The sequence below is a fragment of the Tenrec ecaudatus genome, chromosome 1 (assembly GCF_050624435.1).
Source record: "Tenrec ecaudatus isolate mTenEca1 chromosome 1, mTenEca1.hap1, whole genome shotgun sequence".
Lineage (NCBI taxonomy): Eukaryota > Metazoa > Chordata > Mammalia > Afrosoricida > Tenrecidae > Tenrec > Tenrec ecaudatus.
The window spans coordinates 44350754-44372528 of record NC_134530.1 but is presented as its reverse complement, the minus strand read 5'-3'; the positions used below and the strand labels follow the sequence as shown (position 1 = coordinate 44372528).

At 38.3% G+C, this 21775-nt stretch overlaps 1 protein-coding gene and 1 pseudogene across 13 annotated transcripts in view; one reads left to right on the top strand and one right to left on the bottom strand.

The window, feature by feature from the left end:
- The window catches only part of EIF4G3 (eukaryotic translation initiation factor 4 gamma 3), a 382761-nt gene that overhangs the window by 123769 nt on the left and 237217 nt on the right, over positions 1–21775 (top strand). Inside the window, exon 1 of one of the 13 annotated variants that reach the window (XM_075551857.1) lies at positions 18735–18752. The exons of the other annotated variants lie outside the window; for them this stretch is intronic. The gene's annotated coding sequence lies outside the window, so the exon portion shown is untranslated. Of the gene's footprint in view, positions 1–18734; positions 18753–21775 lie in introns of those variants that run through there. 13 annotated transcript variants of the gene reach the window in all.
- LOC142433659 (ER membrane protein complex subunit 8-like) lies at positions 6332–6925 on the bottom strand (annotated as a pseudogene).

Here is a 21775-nt window from a genome sequence, read left to right as displayed (position 1 = left end):
TGTTGAACAGAAGAAATAAATCATTTTATTTATTTTTTCCTGGTATTCTCTGCTTAAAAATTGTTTTAAATCATTTTATTGGGGACTCGTACAACTCATCACAATCCACACATCCATCCATTGGTTCAAGCACATTTGTACATTTATTGCCACCATCATGTTTAAAACATTTGAACTTGACCCCTTGATGTGGTTACCAAACCTTGTTAGTGGTTACCAGTGGTAAAGAGATTAGGAACATGATTACTGCTGAGGGGTAAAAGGATAGTGGTAAATGGTTATACAACATGAAGATAATGTCACTAAATTGTACTTGTAAAAATTATTGATTTGGTAAATATTTTAGATTTTTACTATATATATATTGATTTTTAAGAAGCAGAATTTACTCACCAGGAATATTTAGTTAAATAGTTCATTAGCAAATGATTGAAAATCAGCAGACAAAAGAGCAACCCTTATGTTAGGAGGAAAAAATTAAGATGGGAAGTCACTGATATTGCGCTTTTTCTGTATATATCAAAATCCTGCCAGCTTACTTAGTACCATGTTCATGGTAGAAAACTATGAGCTGTGGGCATGGCTTATGGACATTTGTCTGTATTAGAAGCCAATATTGGTGCCTCAGAATGTCAGTTATCTATTGTTCTCAATTCTGAACACCCGGGAAAGCACATGAGCTACAAAGTGTAAAGTCCTTGAAAAAGTAAAGAGTAAAACTTCTTGTGCTCAGTTAAGTGGTAATTTATGTGCAAAATCCTCTAAAAGCAACGTCAGCAAGAATGACCTGAAATGGAGTAAAGAAAAGCCTTTGGGGAGTAAAGTCTCGGATCTCCTTTTACTGATGGAACATGGCTCAAAATGAAAAGAAACGTCCAAAAATATAATAATTGGAACTTGGAATGTGCAAAATATGAATTTAAGGATGAAATGGATCACAAAGATCAATATCCTAGGTGTCAGTGAGCTGAAACAAATTAGTATTGACCATTTTAATCAGTGATGTATCGTGTCTATGCACACAGAAGGAAATCTATATTTACACAACAACCACTGAAGCCAATGATGAACTAATTGAAGAATTTTACCAAGGTCTGAAATTGATCAGACATGCAACCTCAGTGCTTTGATAATTATTGGCAATTGGAATGCAAAAGTTGGAGAAAAAGAGGAAGGAGCAGTAGTTGGAAAATATGGTCTTGGTGATAGAAATGAAGCTGGACATTGAATGACAGAATTTTGCAAGACCAATGGTTTGTTCATAACAAATACCATTTTTTAACAAAACAAAACTCATTGCCATCAAGTCCATGTTGAATCATAGCAACTCAGTAGGACAGGGTAAAACTCACGCTTTGATTTTCCAAAACTGTAACTGTTTATGGTACACACAAAAATAACCCACCTTTGATTGCTGAAAGTGAGGATGATTTGGAGTACTTGCTGATGAAGATCAAGGATTGCGATCTGCAGTATGAATTACAAATGAATGTAAAGACCAAAATCCTACCAACTGGACCAATAGGTAACATCTTAATAAATGGAGAAAAGAGTGACATTGTCAAGGATTTGTCTTGCTTGGATCCACAAACACTACTCAATGGAAGCAGGCAAGAGATGAAATGGTGCATAACATTAAATGAATCTGCTGCACAGGACCTCTTAAGGTGTGCCTGACCTAAGCCATGGTATTTTCAGTTGATCAGTATTGATGTGAAATTTGGATATTGAATAAGGAAGAATAAAAAATTGATTCATTGCATTGTGGTGCTGCCCAAGGATCTTGAAAGTACCATGAACTGCCAAAAGAATCAATCATTCTGTCTTGGAAGTGCATCCAGAATGCTCCTTACAGGCAAAGATGGTGAAACTTTGTCTCATGTACAGTAATACCTCAATCGTTGAATGGTTCCAATCGCGAACTTTCCACAATGTGTACAGCAAATTAAAAAAAAATCTGCTTGGTTTCTTCCAACTTTACTAGATAGATAAAACGAAAATCCAACTTGAAAAAACCCATATGAGCTGAGAGTAAATCATGCATCTCGTCTCACCTTGGACCCGAAGGTGTAAGCATCATTCTTTCTCAGACAACACATAGTGCTTTTATTAGTGTATTAAGGCCCTCGACATTGTACTGTTTGTTGTGCTTTATTTGCATAAAATATTGTAACCATGGTGAAGTTTGTGGTACTAAGAGTAAAGCTAAGAGGAAAACAGAATCACAGTAGAGTTAAAGAAATCATTGTGAAATTTGAATCAGGCCTCCGCTTATCTGAGTTGACAGCTGACAACATGGTTAATTCAACATTATCAACATTTTTAGAGGGAAAAAAATTATCATTAAAGCAGCTGAGGTGGCAAAAGGTGTGAAATCGTTAACCAGGAAACGAAGAATCCTGACCATCAGAGAAATTGAAAAGTTGCTGTTAGTATGGATAAATCAGAAACAATGCAATAGCGTATTCCAGACAGTGATCAATGTGAAAAGGCCTCTATTGTGCCTTTGAAAAATTCATAAGCGTAATTTTTGGGTCTCAGAACCAAATATTTGATTTTCCATTATTTTCTCTGGGAAAAATATATTCAGTTCTCACACTTTTCGATGTTTTAACATGAATTTGGAATGAACTGAGTTTGACAATTGAGGTAAGACTGTCAGGAGAGACTAGACCCTGGAGAAAGAGACCATGCTTGGTAAACTAGAGGGCAGCACAAAAGGAAGGTCTTGGCCACGATCAAGGGGCTTTCATTACAGTTGTGGGGATGGTGCAAGACTGAGTAGTGTTTTGCTCTGTGGTACTTAGGGTCTCTATAAGTTGGGACTTAATTGATGTCATCTAATAACAATAGGAAGAAAGCACATTAGGGATGGTGTGATTTATAAAGGACTGTGTACTTTTATTTATTTTTTAATGTGGTAAAAGTTCAACACTAAAGCATTTTGCCAGCATAATTTCCACATTTTCAATTCAGTGATATTAGTTTAACATTATTCATGTTAAATTAAAACCAAACTCACTTATTTCTTTATTTTGTATAAGTGAGCTCATACAGCCTTTGTCCTTTTGTCTCACTTGACTTTGTTCAGCATAATGTTTTGAAGACTCCTCTCTGTTGTGACATTCAACAAAAACAAAACTACCATCAAGTCAATGCTGACTCATAGTAACTCTACAGGACCTGGTAGAACTGCCCCTGTGAGTTTCTGAGACGGACTCTGCCGGTATAGAAAGCCCTGTATTTCTTCTGCAGAGCCTCTGGTAGTTTGCTGCCTTACCTTAATGAACTACTACTGTCCCACCAGAACTCCTCTGTTACTCATGTTCTGCCACCATTTTCACCATTCTTTTACAAAATCTCCCACCATGGCAACAGAAACTCAGTGAGCCATTCTTAGCCTGGGTGCTTTCAGAGCAGCGGAACTCGAGATGTGTGTATTATGTTAAGTTCTTTCAATATGGAAGAGCAAACATTCCAAATCTGCCAAACCACTGAGAATCCGAGAATAGCAAAGTTGACACGTAAAATTAACTATCGCATTCCCCTAACAAAAAGGCTTTCTTTCTAGCATCCTCCCACAACTGGTAGGCCTTACTAATAGTTTCTATATATTTGCTTATTTTGTCTTTTGGTGACTGACTTAGTTTAGTCGGCATGATGTTTTCAAGGTCCATCCAAATGTGGCTTGACAGTTGCTTTACTTAGCACAAGTGTAGAGCAAGTTGTGTTTTGTTTTGTTTATCCATTTGTCTGCTGATTGCCATTTGATTGTTGCCATCATTTGGCAGTGCACTTTGGTGAGCAGGTTTCTGTGTACATGTCTGCTTCCTCTGCTTCTAGATGCATGCTTCGGATTGGGATTGCGGGTTGATTGGTAGCGATTCAGCTTGTGCAAAAAAGCGTTTTCCACGGCTCTTACCATTTCACACTCTCAACAGTGCTTGAGGGTTTTATTTTCTCTTTAAACTCACCAGTACCTCATGTTATCTGTTTGTTGTTGTGGTTTTATCCGCCCGGTTCAGTGGGGATGAGGTGATATCTCATTGTAGTTTTGATAGATAATAAGGTTGCATCTTTTCATTTGCTTGTTGGCATTTGAGTATGTTGTGCACTTGATGGTTCTAATCAGTTGCCCATTTTTTTGAATGGCTTGTTTTGTTATCTGGTAGAAGTTTTATGTGTATTTTAAATGTGAAGGCCTTATTGGATATGTAGTTTCCTAACTATTTCTCCCAATCTGTAGGTTATCTTTTCCCTTTGTTGTTAAAGCCCTGTGACTTACAAAAATATTTCATTTTTATAATATAAAGTGCCTATTAGTTTCTTTTATTGCTTATGGTTTTAAAAATCATATCTGATAATCTCTCCTTAAACACTAGGTCTTGCCTGTGGCATGCCAGCCCCCATATTGAATGGGTCCAAGGGGCGGTTGTATAATTGAGAGATAAAATTAAAGAGACATCAGACAAGATAAGAGATGGAAGGGCTCACCTTGGGGGCCATGACTTCAGGAGCCAGGTCCACGTAGAGAGAGAGAGAAGATATTTCCATCCAAGGTTTTTGTACTGTCAGGGGTCATACAATCTCTCCTGATTACAGATAACCACGTATGTAACAAAGTGGGCTGTACCCTAATATATTGGAAGAGTAACCTAACACCAATGCTAGGGGCAGGTATGGGAGACTCGCTGTTTTCAGAGCCTAGAGAGCAATTGCACGTGTCTGCTCCTATAATTAAAGCTGCCAGCTGGGTAGCAATCAGCCCCTTGATTGTAAGAGGGAACTTTAAGGCAGCACTATAATGGGAGGAAAGAATGGGGAACAATATTAATTCTGAGAATGCAATTGGGACTCACCTCCAACTCACAAGGGTGAAGGCCTCCCTCCACCCCAGAAACCCAGCCTGCCAGGCTTCTTAATAGATGACAGCAGAGGATTTATCCGTGTACACTCTCTTCCCGTTCTTTGCTGCTCACACTTGTCCCAACATTTTCTTCTAAGAATATCGTTTCTTAATTAATTTTGGATGGGTTGTTGTATGGTGAGGGGCATGGGCCCCTTGATTTTTTTTTCTTTTTTCTGCATGTGGAAATCCAAATGTCCTATTTAATGGACTCAGCACCTTTTAAAAAAAAAATTAGTTGGTCATTGATGTACGGATTTATCTCTAGTGTATTTTATTAGTCTGTGAGCCTATTTTATTAGTACCAGCCTATTTTAATAACTGTAGCTTTTGGTACGTTTTAAAATTGGGACTTGTGAGCCCTCTTAAATTATTAATACTATTATTATTCAAAATTGCCTTTGATTTTTGTGGTCCTTTGTGGTTTTTTATACATTTGAGGATTGGCTTTTCCATTTTTACCAAAAAAAAAGGCTGTTGGGATTTATTTTTCTTTTTAGGCTGTTGGAATTTTGGTGGGGATTGCAATGAATCACTACATTGCTTTGGTTAGTAGTGCCATCTTAAAAATACTAAGCCTTACAACCCATAAATATTGAATGTCTTTCCATTTATTTAGGTCTTTTACATTTTCACATACCAATGTTGTATAATTTCTTGTGTATAAATATTTCACCTTCCTGGTTATAAATATTCATAGGTACTTTGTTTTACATTCTATTGTTTATGATAGTGTTTCCATAATTTTCTTTTGTTTCCTCCTTGCTTCTGTATAGAATCCCAGTTGATTTTTGCGTTGATTTTTGACCTTGTATCCTGCCACATTGTTGGATTCATTTAGTAGTCCTAGTAACTTTCTTGTAGACTCTGTGGTTTTCTATATATAGGATCTTGTCATCTCTAAAAAGGTATCTTTTTACTAATGTCTTTTGGATTTGGATGTCTATTTTCCCTGGCCTAATTGTTTTTAAGGACAGTGTTTTCTTTGTATTATAATTTATGTAACTTGTCATCTACTGATGAATATTTGGGTTATGTCTGTATTCTTGTTTTTATAAATTATACAGTGATGAAATGTTTTTGTCTAGAGATCTTATTTTGATTTTGATGATTCTTAAGTAGTGGATTATCATTTATCTACTTCATGAAAAAACCAAGTATTGAATACATGTGGGTTTTGTTTTGTTTGAGTTAAAATGGTATAATAGGAACGACACAGACAAACAGAACTAGCTTTGATTTGGAAGATTCTAAGCAACAGACAGCCGGGAGGGGCTCCACAGGGCTGGAAAGGGCCCAGGTGCTTGCCAAGGGACTTCAGTAAAAAGGCAGCTGTGTAGACACCCTGCCCTCCTTCCGGGCCCAGGCCACTTCTGGACACGGGTGACGTCCCAGCTTTCCATCACGCCCAGTCCCAGGCCGTCCCTAACACAGGTGGAGGACGGGTTTGTGGATATCAGGGTTTGTCCAGTCATTCCGGATGTCCTCTACGTGGTTGTCGAAGTCCACTAGGACCTCGTAGGAGCGGCTGTCCAGCAGTGAGGCCACGATCCTCCGGGCTTCAGGCCAGTCTTCCCAGGAATCGTAACGAGGGTCTCTACAACGCCACTCGTTCTCGTGGTGCTCGTACACGGGGGTCGTGGGCACCAGGGAGTCCATGGTAAACCTCGTGTGGTCGACCAAGACGAGAGCCGTGTGGCTGAAGCCCTCGGCGGGCCTGGAAGCTGGTTGGGACGGGCATCCTTCACCCGTTCATTGGCTTGATAGTAACCGGCAATCACATAGCTGTTGTCTTTGCACCAGGAATCAGTCAGCGTGAAGGCCAGGGTGCCGTGGAAGAGGGGGACACAGGGCAGGAAGAGGGTGTGGTGGGCACCAGGGCGGCTCAGGGGCAGGTGCTCGTTGCACGGCTTCTGCCTCTTGGCCACCAGCAGCCCCTTGACGGCACAGTGGGGGTCCATGGCGCCGTGCAGTACCCATAGTCTTGCAGTAGGCCTGGCTAAGCTTCACCCCGGGCATGCTGAGCCCCGGTGCCCGCACCAGCAGGCGGAGACCTCCCAGGGGCCCCAGACCCTGGACGCCTTCTCTTCACCTTCTAGTCTTGCCCTTTCACAATAATGTATAATAATTTTTGCTTTAATTCTTCTGACATTACTTATGTATCTCTATAATAATAATAATAATAATAATAATAATAGGATTTTACTGTGAGTTTTCAATATATCATTGTCCATTAACCCTTTACTTTGATAGTGCTTCAGTGTTTTCCTCCTTTCATTTTTCTTTCATCTCAGATCACTTAAAAAACAAATCTCCTAACATCTCTGTTAACTAAGTTAACCTTTGGAACATACTGTTTGGGCACTTGGTCAAAACTATATTTTAAAAATCAAACACAGGATACATTTTTCTTTGTTTCTCTAGAATACCTTATTTCCTTATTTTTTGCTTTCCTTTTTTCTTTCCTAACCCTTCTTCTCTTAGCCTTTTACCCATATACCTATTTTTCTCATTTCACTTGTAAGAGGATTTATATTAACAACCCTTGTAGTTAAGGGTGTTTTCCTTGTGAGATTCTCTCTTGTGGCTTCTGGGTAGAGCAGACCAAACCTTAGGGGAACTTTCTCTGTACCTGATTCAAATATGTAGGTTAGATGTCCTATTAGTCTTGTCTCGTGGGACATTGTCTTGTGTAATGGCTGAGCCTGAATTAAGAATACAGGAAAAAAATCTTGTTCTAAAGAATATAGAAAAGTCGATCATTCCCTTCAAGCTTTATCAGGAGAAATGGGACTTACTATACAATTAGTAAGTTAGTGCTTTTCCACTAGCCAGTGATTTAGTGCTGTATATGTATCTCATATTGTTTTTCATGAGCATAATCACTGTACTTCTGCTGTACTTTTTACTAATTTATTTTTGTGGGACAAATCCTCGAATGTGACCTCATTTACATTCCTAAGCTGATAAAATCCTTTTGGTTTTAAAATACCCTAAGCTGACCTAGAACTCTTCTAACCTCATGCATATTCTGTAAATAGCATTGATGATAAACTCATGTAGTCTATGCTTACAAATGCCCTAAATAACAAATTATATATTTAATATTGATTTATATATTCTTATAAAATTCTTCATGAGCCTAATGTTTAATTTACGGGCAGAAGTATTATCAGCTTTTAAATTGTGTGTGTCAAACCCTTTATTAAGTGAACTCTTGATGTTCACTACAAGCTCTATATAATCTTCTTACTTTTACAAGGTAGGAAAGTTACCGTTTTTGCCCAAAGTACCACATCTAATATAAATGATAGAGTTAAAAATAGTTCTGCCCAGTTTTCTCTGTTCTAGTTAGTGATAAACATGGTCAGGCTCTCTCCTATACTGTCTTCAATTCTGTAGCCTCTAACATATGGAAAAGGAATAGGGCAAACAAACTGACAAAACTCCAAAAATGATAGTAACTAAATATTGAACATGCAGTTTGCTATTGTATCAGCAAAACCAAATTCAGGACAGATGAGGAGAGTAGATAGTCTGCACCTTTTCTTGCAGTCAGCCATGAATTTTCGTAGGTGTCCATGTATAGTAACCTAATCACTGGAGTGAAATCCTATTCACTGGTCCCCCTCTTCTCAAAGGAAGACGATTACATAAGACAAACACTGTGACAGAGCTGTTGAAGGCCATCTTGGAATACCGCTTTCCAGTCTGCCTCTGGTTGGAAAGGAGCCACAACTGTCCTATGTTCTCTTTTTTCTGTTATTATTTATTTACTTTTACATAACATTTTATGGTGTTTTTGGTGACAGTTTACATAACAAATTAGGTTCCCATTAAACAATTTCTATACAAACTGCTTAGGGACACTGGTAGATTTTTCACAATGTGTCAACATTCTCACTAATTCCATTCTGGGGTGATCTGTTTCTAGTTTAGTTTCCTTAACACCTTACCTTCTCATTTTTGTTTTAGGGTAATTGTTAACCATTTGGTATATTGGTGATTTTTTTAATAGCATATATTCATATATTCTGTTTTATAAGTCATTCTGTTAGACATAAGCAAGACATAATCTTTGACAACGTCAACCTTTTCTCCATTTTACCATGAAGTTACCTATTGGTCCAATTGTGAGGATTTTGCTCTTCTTTACAATGAGTTGTAATCCGCACCGAAGGCTGCAATCCTTGATCTTCATTAGCAAAAACTTCTAGTCCTCCTTACTTTGAGCAAGCAAGAATGTGTCACCTGCAATTCACAGGTTGTTAATAGCCTTCCTCCAATTCTTATGCCACATTCATTTTTGTAGAAGCCAGCTTCTCAACATAGAGATTGAAAAAGTCTGGTGAGAGTCTATACTGTGGTGAAGCACACCTTTCCTGATTGTAAATTATACAGCATTCCCTTGTTCTGTTCTCACAACTGCCTCTGGATCCACGTGCAAGTTCTGCACACGCACAATGAAATGTTCTGGAACTCCTATTCCTCTCAAGGTTATCTGTGGTTTGCTATGATCCATACAGTCAAATGCCTTGGCATAGTTAAGAAAACATAAGTAAACATAATTCTGGTCTTCTCAACTTTGAGCCAAGATCCATCTGACATTATCATTGATAGTCCTTGTTCCATATCCTCTTCTCAATCCAGCCAAACCTCTGTCAGTGTCATGCTGCAACTGTTGTTACATGATTTTCAGCAAAATTTTACTTGCATGTGATATTGTTCTGTAATTTGGGCACTCTATTGGTTTCCTTGGGCACAAATATATCCATTATTTATGGATCTCTTCCAGTCAGTTGATCAAGTAGCTGTCTTTCTAGTTTCTTGGCATAGATGAGTGATTGCTTCCAGTGCTTCATCAGCTTTCAGCTTTCTGAAACATTTCAATTAGTATTCCTCAATTCCTGGAGACTTGGTGTGTGTTTTTGTAATCATTTTATTAGGGACTCTTACACTCTTAGAACATTACATATATCAATTGTTTCAAGCATATTTGTACATATGTTGCTATCATCATCTTCTAAACATTTACTTTCTCTTTGATCCCTTGGTATCACCTTCTCTTCCCCCCACACATACCTTTGGAACCCCTTGATAACATATAAATCATTATTGTTTTCATATCTTATACTGACCCCTGTCTCCCTTCACCCACGCTTCTGTTGTTTATCCCCCCTGCATGTGAATTATGTGTTAATCATTGCAATCATGCACATACACTCCTCTTTCTCCCTACCCTCCTGGTATCTCTACTCCCATTTCTGTTCCTGGAGGGTTTATCTGACCTGGGTTCTGTGTGTCCTGTGCTCTTTATCAGTGCACACGCTCCTGTTTAGCCAGAACTGAAAGGTAGAACTAGGGGTCATGATAGTGGGGATTGAAGAAGCCTCAAAGAACCATAGGAAGAATGTGTGTTTTAGTGGTGCTATACTGTGTCCTGGTTGACTCAACCTTCCTTGTGACCCTGTTATCTACAAACAGGTTCTGGGTCTCTGCTCCAGCCCCTCTTGTTTTCAACAGGATGTTTTGTTTGTTTGTTTTGGATCTTCTGATACCTTATCCCATCGAAACCTTGCGATCACACAAGTTGGTTTGCTTCTTTCATATGGGCTTATAGTTTCTCTGCTAGGTGGCTGCTTGTTTAACTTAAAGCCTTTAAGACCCTAGATACTATATCTTTTGATAGCCGGACACCATCAGCTTTCTTCACTACAATTGCTTATGCACCCAGTTTGTCTTCACCCATCATATTGGGAGGGTGAGCATCACAGAATGCCAGGTTATTAGAACAAAGTGTTCTTGTGTTGAGGGCTCAAAGTCCGTCCATTTCCTCAATGTATTGCCATATAAATATATTTATCTAGGCTAATACTTCTTTTTTTTGTTCTCTACCTCTATTTTTATGAATTAATATGTTTACATAAGTACACATCTATGTTAATACCTGTATCCATAGCTTTGCATCCTAGATTTTCAGTTTTCTTTTACTTTCTTCCTGACCCTGCATCACACTCACCCTTCTTCTGCCTCTTAGTAATTCCTCTCAGTTGCATTGCTGTTGTGCTAACACCACTGGAATCTCTACGTCCTCCTTGTTGCTTTTAATTCCCTAGTTGTTCCTCTGGCTATGGTGTTGTTTGCTCACCGCCCCTTTCCCCCACTTCCTTCTCCACCAAGTCCCTCCAGAACCATCAGACCCTTTGCTTTCTCCTGCGGCTTGCTTCCCAAGCCTATCATATTGGTAGGCAAAATAACCATAACAGAGACAAAATAAAAAGAATGCATAAGATGGAATAAAAAGGGGGGAAAAAAGAAAAACCTAGCGAAAAAGCATACATAATTTCAAGTCTACCTGCTGACCTTTATGACTATCTCCCCACTGGTCCTGGGGGGTTCCAGAAACTGCCCCTCCTAGCCTTAAGTCTATTTTGGGGGCTTCTCAAGGGTTTTTGTGGCTTAACTTTGTTCCCATTGTGGTCTATGTTCCCCTCTTGATTCGCCCCACTGAGGAGGTGATCAGACCGGACACATTTGCAACCATGTGTCCCCAGTATTGTCCTCTGACTTGGTATGCTCCAGTGAGGGGATGTCATGTCTGGCGCTGTTGTTGGCCCTGCAACAGGTTCTCTCTGTGCCTTAGCAGCTCCGTGCAGGGACGTCATCCTTAGGGTTTGGTGTTCCAGTGTGGGGTCTAATCCTTTACTTTCTCATTTTCCTCCTTGGTTTGCTTCTGTATGGATGTGGCAGGTTGGCCTCTCTCTCCAACCTCCAGGTGTAGTGTTGTCTTCTGTAGCACATATTTCTAATGGTGCTTGAGTTTGGCTCTAATTGGGGCAGGTTCTATAGACCTCTTGGTTCATGAGTTGTTCCATGTGGTTACTTTGCCCTGGAGTTTTGGTGTGCCGTGGTGGGGTTTGCCCAGACACCATCTTGATTCCTGGAGTCTTGTTTTTGATTAATGCTTTCAATGCTGCTTGAACTTCTTTTAGCACCATTGGTTCTTACTCACATGCGACCTCCTGAAATGATCAACTTTTGACTAGTTATTTTTGGTACAGTAATTCTGTATATTTCCTTTAAAATCTTGATGTTTCCTGAATCATTAAATATTTTAGCTGTAGAATCTTTCAAGATATGCAACTCGAGGCTTGGATGTTTTCTTGAGTTCACTGAGTTTAAAGATATGCTGAGTATATTCTTCCCTTTTTGTTTTCGAACTCTAGGTCTTTGCATATTTCATTATAATATTTGCTTTTGTCTTCTTGTGCTGCCCTTCAGTTTTTTTCTATTCCGCTCTTCATCGTCATCCTTTCTTCCATTTGCTTTAGCTACTCTGTGATTAAGAGCAACAACTTTGAGTCCCTTCTAACATTCACTTTGATCTTTTCTTTCATATCTTATTAATGTTCTTTCAATGTCTTCATGAATGATGGTCTTGATGTTCTCTCACAGTTTATCAGGTTTTCTGTCATTAGTGTTCAGTGCATCAAATTTCTTCTTGAGAAGTTCTTGAAATACAGGTTGGATAAACGTCATGCCAAAGGCTTAGTTCTTATGTCTTAAGTGTTTTCTGGAACTGTGACCCCTCTATATTCTTTTTTATATATACACACACACATATATAAAATAGTTGTATTTGCAAATATGTATGTGGAAATAATCTGCCGCCACATCTATATATGTACTTACAAATGATGATTAGTTATTACTGACATTGCAGGAAGTCTGTATGTTAACTGCATTTGTCAAAGTTGTCCTTTATTCGTGTGTGCCTCCTAGTGCCGTCCTTTACCTTGTTGATTGTAGTATTGACTACTCCCATGAAGGCTCTCGCACTGCCCCTCACCAGAATTTACTATCGTGTAGTTACTTCTTCCACTCTCACTCCACTCTTGACTTTCTATAATAGGATCTTAAAACAATTTTTATTCTTTTTAAAAATTTTTTTATGTTTGACTTGTTTCTTCAACATGATGTCCTATTGAAAACCAACTTGGTGGAGTGCTTAGTTATTTCTAAGCAGTATTTGTAACTATACCCTTACATACATATATCTGGTATACCTGTGTATATATTCATAGGTACTCATGTATGTGTACCCCTAAACTCATGAAAGTAAGTAAAAAAGCTTTGCTACTAGGGTTCTAGTACATAAGTGCAAGCATTTATTTAACATGTTAGAAGGTGTCTATGCAATCAATGGTGGCTGTAGACAAGTTCTCTCAGTAATTATCTAGTCTCACTACCGTACTTTCCCCCAAAGATCCAATCAAACCAATTTGATTCTGAAAGGGTCTGCTGGAGCAATTAAATTCAAGGCAGAGAGATGTCATTGCAGTTATTGCAGTTATTGCAGTTATTTGGTGGGAGGGATACCAAAGTGTTCATTGCGATGTATGTTCTCACAGGACACAGGACAATCATGGGAGTTTATGAGGGAAAAGTTTTAAGCAAATGGAAAATTATCTTGGTAAAGAAAAGGCCAGGAATGTTGGGCTGAAGAAATGCCCTTGTTCATTCTGCAAGGGTAGCCTGAGCTGTATTACAAGAATTCATAGGGAAAACTTACCCCATTCAACCATGAGCAATGATCTTGCCCTCTCAAGAGTTATTTTTGTCCCCATTTTAAATCCAGAGGAGCATGATTTGAATTGCTCAAGGATGTCAAATGTACTGTTCAGATATGGTATAAAATTTTTTTAAATGAAAGGTTGCAGAATTCTTCAGGGAAGGGTTAATGGATCTTAATAATACCTTCAAAGTGTATAGACCTAAGCGGGAGATATATTAAGAAATAATAACTTGAACATTTTGATATTTTTCCTAAAATGCATATGATTTTAGAAATAATTTTTGACTTGCCATCTTATATGCAGTTTTGGCATTCTCAAGGAGCTAAAATCATGTTGAAAATTATAGATGGATGGATTTATTTATGGGTTCTCAATTCTACTCTTAGATGAGTAGATTAGCTGTATCTTTAGATAGTTGGAAGTAAATTATTTGAAGGAAGAACTAGAATGATATGAAAAACAAATGATAGGATGAAGTTTACTAAGTCATTCTGCAGCTTGAGAAATGATTTTTGAAATTTGCCACGTAAGAAGAACTTTCGGATGTTTCCTCTCTAAATTGAACTAGACCCTTTTCATGTCGGAATTATAGCTGTGGGAGTGTTTGTAGTGACCTCACTAACAAAATGACCTTGAGATTACGAAAAGCAAGGGTGTCTTCTCAGACATCAATCTTTTATTTGTCTTTATATGAATCATTTGTTATTGAAAATAATTTTTTAAAGAAAGAAATTAATGTTACTGTATAGAAACCCTGGAATTTTCCTTGTCATCCTTTTAGTAATGACTAAGATATATTTAAAGTACTTTTTCTATATGGGGGAGTAGCTCCCTCGCAAAGTAGAGTCGACCTTAATGACATGCATGGAACAAAGTTCTCAGGACCCTCCTTTCCTGGTAGAGCATGACGCAAACTGACAAGCAACATTACTCAGTTGGCCAATGTTTGATCATGGGGTAGCGTATCATCAAGAACTGATGCAATTGAAGATATCTAAGCCGCAGCGAAGGCATTAGTGAAAAATAAGACTCCTCGAATTGACAACATGCCAATTGAAAGATTTCGAGAAGCTGATGCAGTGCTGTTAGCACTCACTAGTCTGTGCCAAACACCTGGCCCATTGACTGGAAGAGCTCCACATTGTGCCCGCTCCAGAGAGTGGCCCGACAGAATATGGAAATCAGTGAACAGTAACATCAATATTTCAACTTTGTTGAAGACAATTTTTAAATAGCCACAATAGTATGCTGACAGGCAGCTAACAGAAATTCAGGCTGCACTCAGTAGAGGACATTGGACAAGGGATATCATTGCTGACATCAGATGACTCTTGACTGAAGACAAGAAAATACTACGAAAATATTTACTTATTGACTTTGCAAAACAATCGACCGAATCATAACAAACTATGGATAATGTCTCAAAAAGTAGGAATTCCAGAACACCTAATCGTTCTCAAAACTATGGATAATATCTTAAAAATAGGAATTCCAGAATTTTTAATTGTACTCATGTGGAACTTTTTCATACACTAGTGGCAGTTGAAACAGAACAAGGGGACATTTCCTGGTTTGAAATCAAAGAAAGTGTGTGTCGAGGTTGTATCCTTTATCTATAGTTATTTAATTTCTATGCTTAGCAAATAATCCAAGAAACAACTATATGAAGAAGATTGCAGCATCAAGTTTGGAAGAAGGCTCATCAATAACTTGCCATATGCAAATGACACAATCTTGCTTACTAAAAGCCAAATGGACTTAAAAGCACCTACTAATAAGATCTAAGACTAAGCATTCAGTATAGATTACCCTTCATTGGAATGAAAACAGAATTTCTCACCACTATACCAATAGGCAACACCATAATAAATGGAGAAAAGATTGATTTGATGAAGGATTTCATTTTGCTTGGATCCACAATCACTATTCACCTAAGCAGCAGGGAAGAAATCAAGTTGTGTGTTTTCATTGATTAAATCTGCTGTACAAGACTTTTAAAAAATGAACAGTAACGATGTCACTTTGAGGAGGAATGAGGTGTTGCTTGACCTAAGTTGAATAACCCTGGTAGCATAGTGGTTTCATGTTAGGCTGTGATCCCCAAGGTCAGTAGTTCAAAACCACCAGCAGCTCAGAAAATGAAAGGTTGTGCTTTCTACTTCCTTAAACAGTTACAATCTCAGAAACTCACAGGAACAGTTCTTCCTTGTCCTATGTAGTTATTACAAGTCAGTATTAAGTCTATGGCAGTGAGGAGTTTTTTTGTTTGTTTTTATCTAAGCCTTGATCTTTTCAATGGTCTCACATATATGAAAGCTGGACAATGAATAGAGAAGACGGAAGAATCGGTACATTTGAATGACTCTACTGGCAACAAATAGTGAATCTTCCATAACTGTCCCGGAAGAAGTGTAGCCAGAATACTTCTTAGAAGCAATTGTGGTGAGGCTTTGTCTCATGTACTTTGGATATGCTCTCAGAAGGGACCAGTCCTTGGTGAAGGACAGCAAGCTTGAGAAGTAGAGGAACACAGAAAGGGATAGATCTTCAGTGAGATAGGTGACACAGCGGCTACTGCAATGGGGTCAAACGAAGGCAGGGTTGTGAGGGTGGTACAGAATTACTCAAGCAGTGTTTCCTTCCGTGTCCACAGGGTCTCTGTGAGTTGACATTGACTCCGTGACCCCAAACAACATGGTTCATCACATAGTTATAATATGTTACATACTTTCAATCCATTAAAAACATAGTGCATTATGTGTATCTTTATCCAGTCAGTATTTGTCTAGAATCCCCACAGTGACAGATCCACATGTGAACATTGCTTTCAAAAAGAACATTTGTATTTGCCGTGATCTTGAGATACCTCTTGAGCCAGTTTCATATACTAGCTAATCTGTGTACTTAATATAAAATGATTCTGACCTACATCAGACTTAGATTTGTAGAATTCTATTCTGATGTTTTCACCTGCTGTGACCTTTCAACAGTAGATCCCCAGGGCTCTCCCCAATCCACCTGTAGATGTGTTTGAACTGGCAGTCTTTTAGTGAGCTGCCACGTGTGTAGCTGTTTGGATCATGCAGAGACTCCATACTTAATGAACAGAAGTTTCTGCATGTAGGCTCTGAGCCCCAGAGTGTTAGTGGCACTTGGGATTTTGTCTGAATATCAGAAGAGCCGTGAGGAGACACCATGGACACCACAGATGACGAAAGTAAAAGGTCATTTAAAAGAAAAGAAAAAGACGAAAATGGATGCCAGAAGCTATTCTAAGGCTTGCTCCTAGCTATCGTGGCTAGAAATGACGTTTAGACACTGAAGAGAAAACTACAAATGGCAACTCAAGAAGACAAGTGCTGTATTTAAATGTGCAGACACGAGGAGTCCTCCAACCAAAAGGCAAGAGCAGGTTTATCATTTCTCAAACAAAAGGAACTGAAGAGAAAAGTCAAGCTTTGAGGTGCAGTCGTAAAAGATGATACATATAAAACCATGACGCAGAAAGTACTGAAAGAAGATAGAACCATTATTAAAATAAACAACAGTTTAACTGTTAATAAAAATGTGTGAATCGTGGAGGGGGGATGGGGGGGTGGAAAGGGGGAACCGATTACAAGGATCTACATATAACCTTGGGGTTCGGACAATAGAAAAGTGGGTGAAGGGAGATGTTGGACAGTGTAAGATATGACAAAATAATAATTTATAAATAAGGGTTCATCAGGGAGGGAGCAGCGGGAAGGGAGGGAAAAAGTGAGCTGATGCCAGGGGCTTAAGTGGAAAGCAAATGTTTTGAGAATGATGAGGTTAATGAAAGTACAAATGTGCTTTACACAATTGATGTATGTATGGATTGTGATGAGTTGTACGAGCCCCTAATAAAGTGATTTTTTAAATGTGTGAATCAATCATGGCACTTTCCTTATATTTACCTATATGAAATAAAATTGACAACAGTTCATCTAAAGCACAGATGAGAAATCTAAGCATTTGAGAGCCCACATTAATGATGATAAGCATAGAAAATGGTCACATGTGAGGTATGTAATCAATGTTACTGAACTTTCAATGTAGAAATTATGAATGGATATAGTTTAGCTGTTTATATTGCTACCAAAAGGGGAAAAATAAGACAGAAGCTATACTCAGAATTAATGTACCAAAAAGAATTGGTCAAAGTTCAACCATTTTAGGAAGTAGCATAGATTTAGAAGGACTGAAGGAAGAATGGGCATCCAAGTGGTGTGCTGGGTGTGCATTAGACTCCTAACTATATTATAGTCAGTGGTTTGAAACCAGCTGCTCTGAGAGAAAAAATGAGTTTTTCTACTTCCATATAGAGTTAAAGTGTGAGAAACCTACAGGGGCAGTTCTACTGTGTTCTATAGGATCACTCTGAGTAGGCCTCAACGCAATGGCAGTGGCTTTGATTTTGGAAAGAAAAACTTCAAGCGGCACTGAAGCAATGGCAAAAAAATAAACAACTTACGGGAATAGATGACATACCAACTAAGATGCTTCCATAAGCAATTTCAATGCTAGAACAGTGAAACTGTGCCAAGAAATGTGGAAGATAGTACTTGGCCAAATGACTAGAATTGATACATATTTGTGTCCATTCCAAAGATAGATCATCAAATGGAATGCACAATTATTGAACACTGTCATTAATATCAGATGCAAGTAAAATTAAACTGTAGGTACTTAAGAAATTACTGCAGCCACAATATTGACGGAACTGCTAAAGTTCAAGCCCACTTCAATGTGTGTGTGTGTGTGTGGTTTTTTGATGATGAGACATTTGACTAAGAATTTTAATATTATAGGTAAAATTCCAAAGAATTAGAATTCCAGAACAGTTGTGCATATAGATGAAGAAGCAGTCAATTATTGAAACAGAATAAAGGAATACTGCTTGGGTCACCATTGAAAAGGATGCATGGCAGAATTGTATTTTCACTATAGAAAAGTATATTATTTCACTCAATCTTTCACCATAAAAAAGTATATTCTTTCACTCAATCTGTATTCTGAACAAATACTCAGAGAAACTGAACTACACAAGGAAGAAAATGGCATCAAGATTGGAAGTAGACTCTTTAACAACATGCAATATGCAGATCACACATAACTTTGCTTGCCCAAAATGTAGATGACCTGAAGCAACTACTGACAAAGATCAAGAATTACAGACTTATAAGCATGGGTTGCCCTCGAGTTTGAAGAAAACGAAAATTCTCATAACTGCACCAATAACACCATGACAGGTAACATTAAATAATTTCATTTTGTTGTAACGATCAGTGTTTATGGAAGCAGCCGTCAAAAAGTCAGGTGACATACTACTTTGCTGTGGCAGTTTGCTAATTTTATGTCAACTTGATTTATAAAAGGGTAGGGATGGAATCAACCTGTCAATCGGGTCACAGTATGATGCTGTCTCCTTGGGGTGTGACCTTCTTATAAGGTGGACTGGGGGAACCACCCCGTCTTTTTTTTGCCCCTTCGCCTTCTCACGATTTGGGATTTTGCCACCGAGCCTGAGAGCTGCTGGAGCTGTGCCACGGTTCCCCTGACCTTGGGTCTGCACATCCCTGTACCCACGGGCTTGTGATCTTCCTGCATCCCGCATCATTGCATCTGGCTATGTGAGTCTGAAGAGGGACTTACTTCTGTCCTAATATTGGACTTAAGGACTTTAGTTGGACTGGGCTTGGGTGTTTTTTGATATAAAGTTCTTTCTTACACATATATGAGTCTCGCATTATTTGTTTCTCTAGTCATTCTGGTCTACCACAGTTGGTCAAGACTGCCACAAAAATACTCTTTAAAGTATTAAAAAGCAAAGACACCATTTTGATGACTAAGTTGCACCTGACTCAAGCTATGATCTTTCAGTTGACATAGGCATATAAACACTAGATAATAAAAATGGAAGACAGAAAAGGAATCCCAGCAACTAGTACCAAACTTTCCATCTCCATAAATAAAAACTCAGTGCTTACCAAACAGTGAATCCTCATTCTCCCTTTCTGCCTCTGGTAACCGCTGATAAACTTTGTCTCTATAAATATAGGTGTTTCTTACAGAGGTGAGATAATATTTATCTTTGTGAATGTCTTATTTCACGATTTAATGTTTTCAAGTTGTATTCTATGTTGTAACATGTAATAAGGGTACCATATATCTAAGCAGACCCAAATATCAGCAAGGCACCTAATTTTACCAGAAAAATTGCATTAAAAATGTGATGAAGAAAGCTGATGATGCCCGGCTATCAAAAGAGATAGCATCTGGGGTCCTAAAGGATTGAAGATAAACTAGCGGCCATCTAGCTCAGAAGTAACAAAGCTCACATGGAAGAAGCACACCAGCCTGTGCGATCACAAGGTATTGTAGGGATCAGGTATCATCAGGCGGCATCAGAACAAAAAATCATATCGTAGTGAATGGGGGTGGGGAGTGCAGATGGGAGACCCAATGCCCATTTGTAGGCCACTGGACATCCCCTTACAGAAGTGTCTTGGGGAGGAGATGAGCCAGTCAGGGTGTGACATAGCAACTAGAAACAATGCAACATACAACATTCCTCTAGTTCCTAAATTCTTCCTCCCCCTGCACTATCATGATCCTAATTCTGCCTTGCAAGTCTGGCTAGACCAGAGGATGTACACTGGTACAGATAGGAACTGGAAACACAGGGAATCCAGGGCAGATGACCCCTTCAGAACCAGTGGTATGTGTGGCGATACTGGGAGGGTGGAGGATGGGCGGATTGTAAAGGGGGAACCGATTAAAAGGATCTACATATAACCTCTTCCCTGGGGGATGGACAACAGAAAAGTGGGTGAGGGGAGACGTTGGACAAGGCAAGACATGACAAAATAATTTATAAATTATCAAGGGTTCATGAGGGAGGGGGAAAATGAGCTGATGCCAGGGGCTTAAGTGGAGAGCAAATGTTTTGAGAATGATGAGAGCAATGAATGTACAAATGTGCTTTACACAATTGATGTATGTATGGATTGTGATAAGAGTTGTATGAGTCCCTAATAAAATGATAAAAATATGCTGAAAAACTTGGCTTATACACGAGTATATACGGTATTTGATTTCTCTTTTTGGCTGTGTAAAAAACCCATTGTCTAGATGCACCACATTTTGTTTATCCATTCATCTTTTGATGGACACAATTGTGTATATGTGGGTTTTTTTATGATTGATTACTTTTATTTATTTTTATTAAAAGATTAATTTATTGGGGGCTCTCACAACTCATAACAATTGATACATCAATTGTATCAAGCATATTTGTACATATGTTGCCATCATTTTCTGAACATTTGCTTTCTATTGAGCCCTTGGTATCAGCTCCCCCCGCCATTTTGTTTTAACATGTTGATGCCAATATTCAATATAATTGTATTTGTTATAATCTTCTTTACTTTGTATGTTTAAAACTATGACTTTAATAAGAGCTTTTCACGTTTCACTAGATTTTCAAAGTGTTCCTTCCCCTCACCCCCAAATTAATAACAATGGTCTTAGTCAGTGTTTCCCAAAGTGGGCAATACTACCTCTGGAAACAATATAATCTGTAATTATTTGTTAACATATCAACATCCTTCTAAAGCATTTTTAATGTGTGCACGTGTATGTAGACACTATACTTATATACATGTATTTATATATTTGAAAACTTATATATTCTTTAAGTACTTGCCTTTTTGTTATGTAAGTTTATTAAGGTATAAATCACGTATCAAAATTTAACCTTTTTAATGTATATTTCTGAGTTTTGACATACATGCGAAAAATTGGTTGCCTTTAATCTGAGGCACCTCTGGTGTTTCCAACCATCACCTGTCATAGTCCCAGGGACTTCTAACAGGCACCCCCCTCAATATAGCTATCATGTCATCCCCTGCAAAGTTAATGTGTTGACAGTTGTGTCTATCCTCACATCTCCTCATATCGTTTTTGTAGTTACCACTCCCCACCCTCACAACCACAGGTCTCTCTCATCTCTTTTATGGTATAGAAATGAAATCATATTATCGTATGTAATTTTGAGCCTGGCTTCTCTTTCCTCTTAGTCATTTTTTTTTAAGGGGTCTTCTGGAGAAAACCGGAAAATTGGCTAGATACATTTTTAGAGTTAGAACATTGAGACTGGCTTCTTTAATTTAGCATTTTTGAAGGTTTCTGTTTTTTTGTTTGTTTTGTTTTAATCATTTTATTAGGAGCTCATACAACTCTTACCACAATCCATACATACATCAATTGTGTA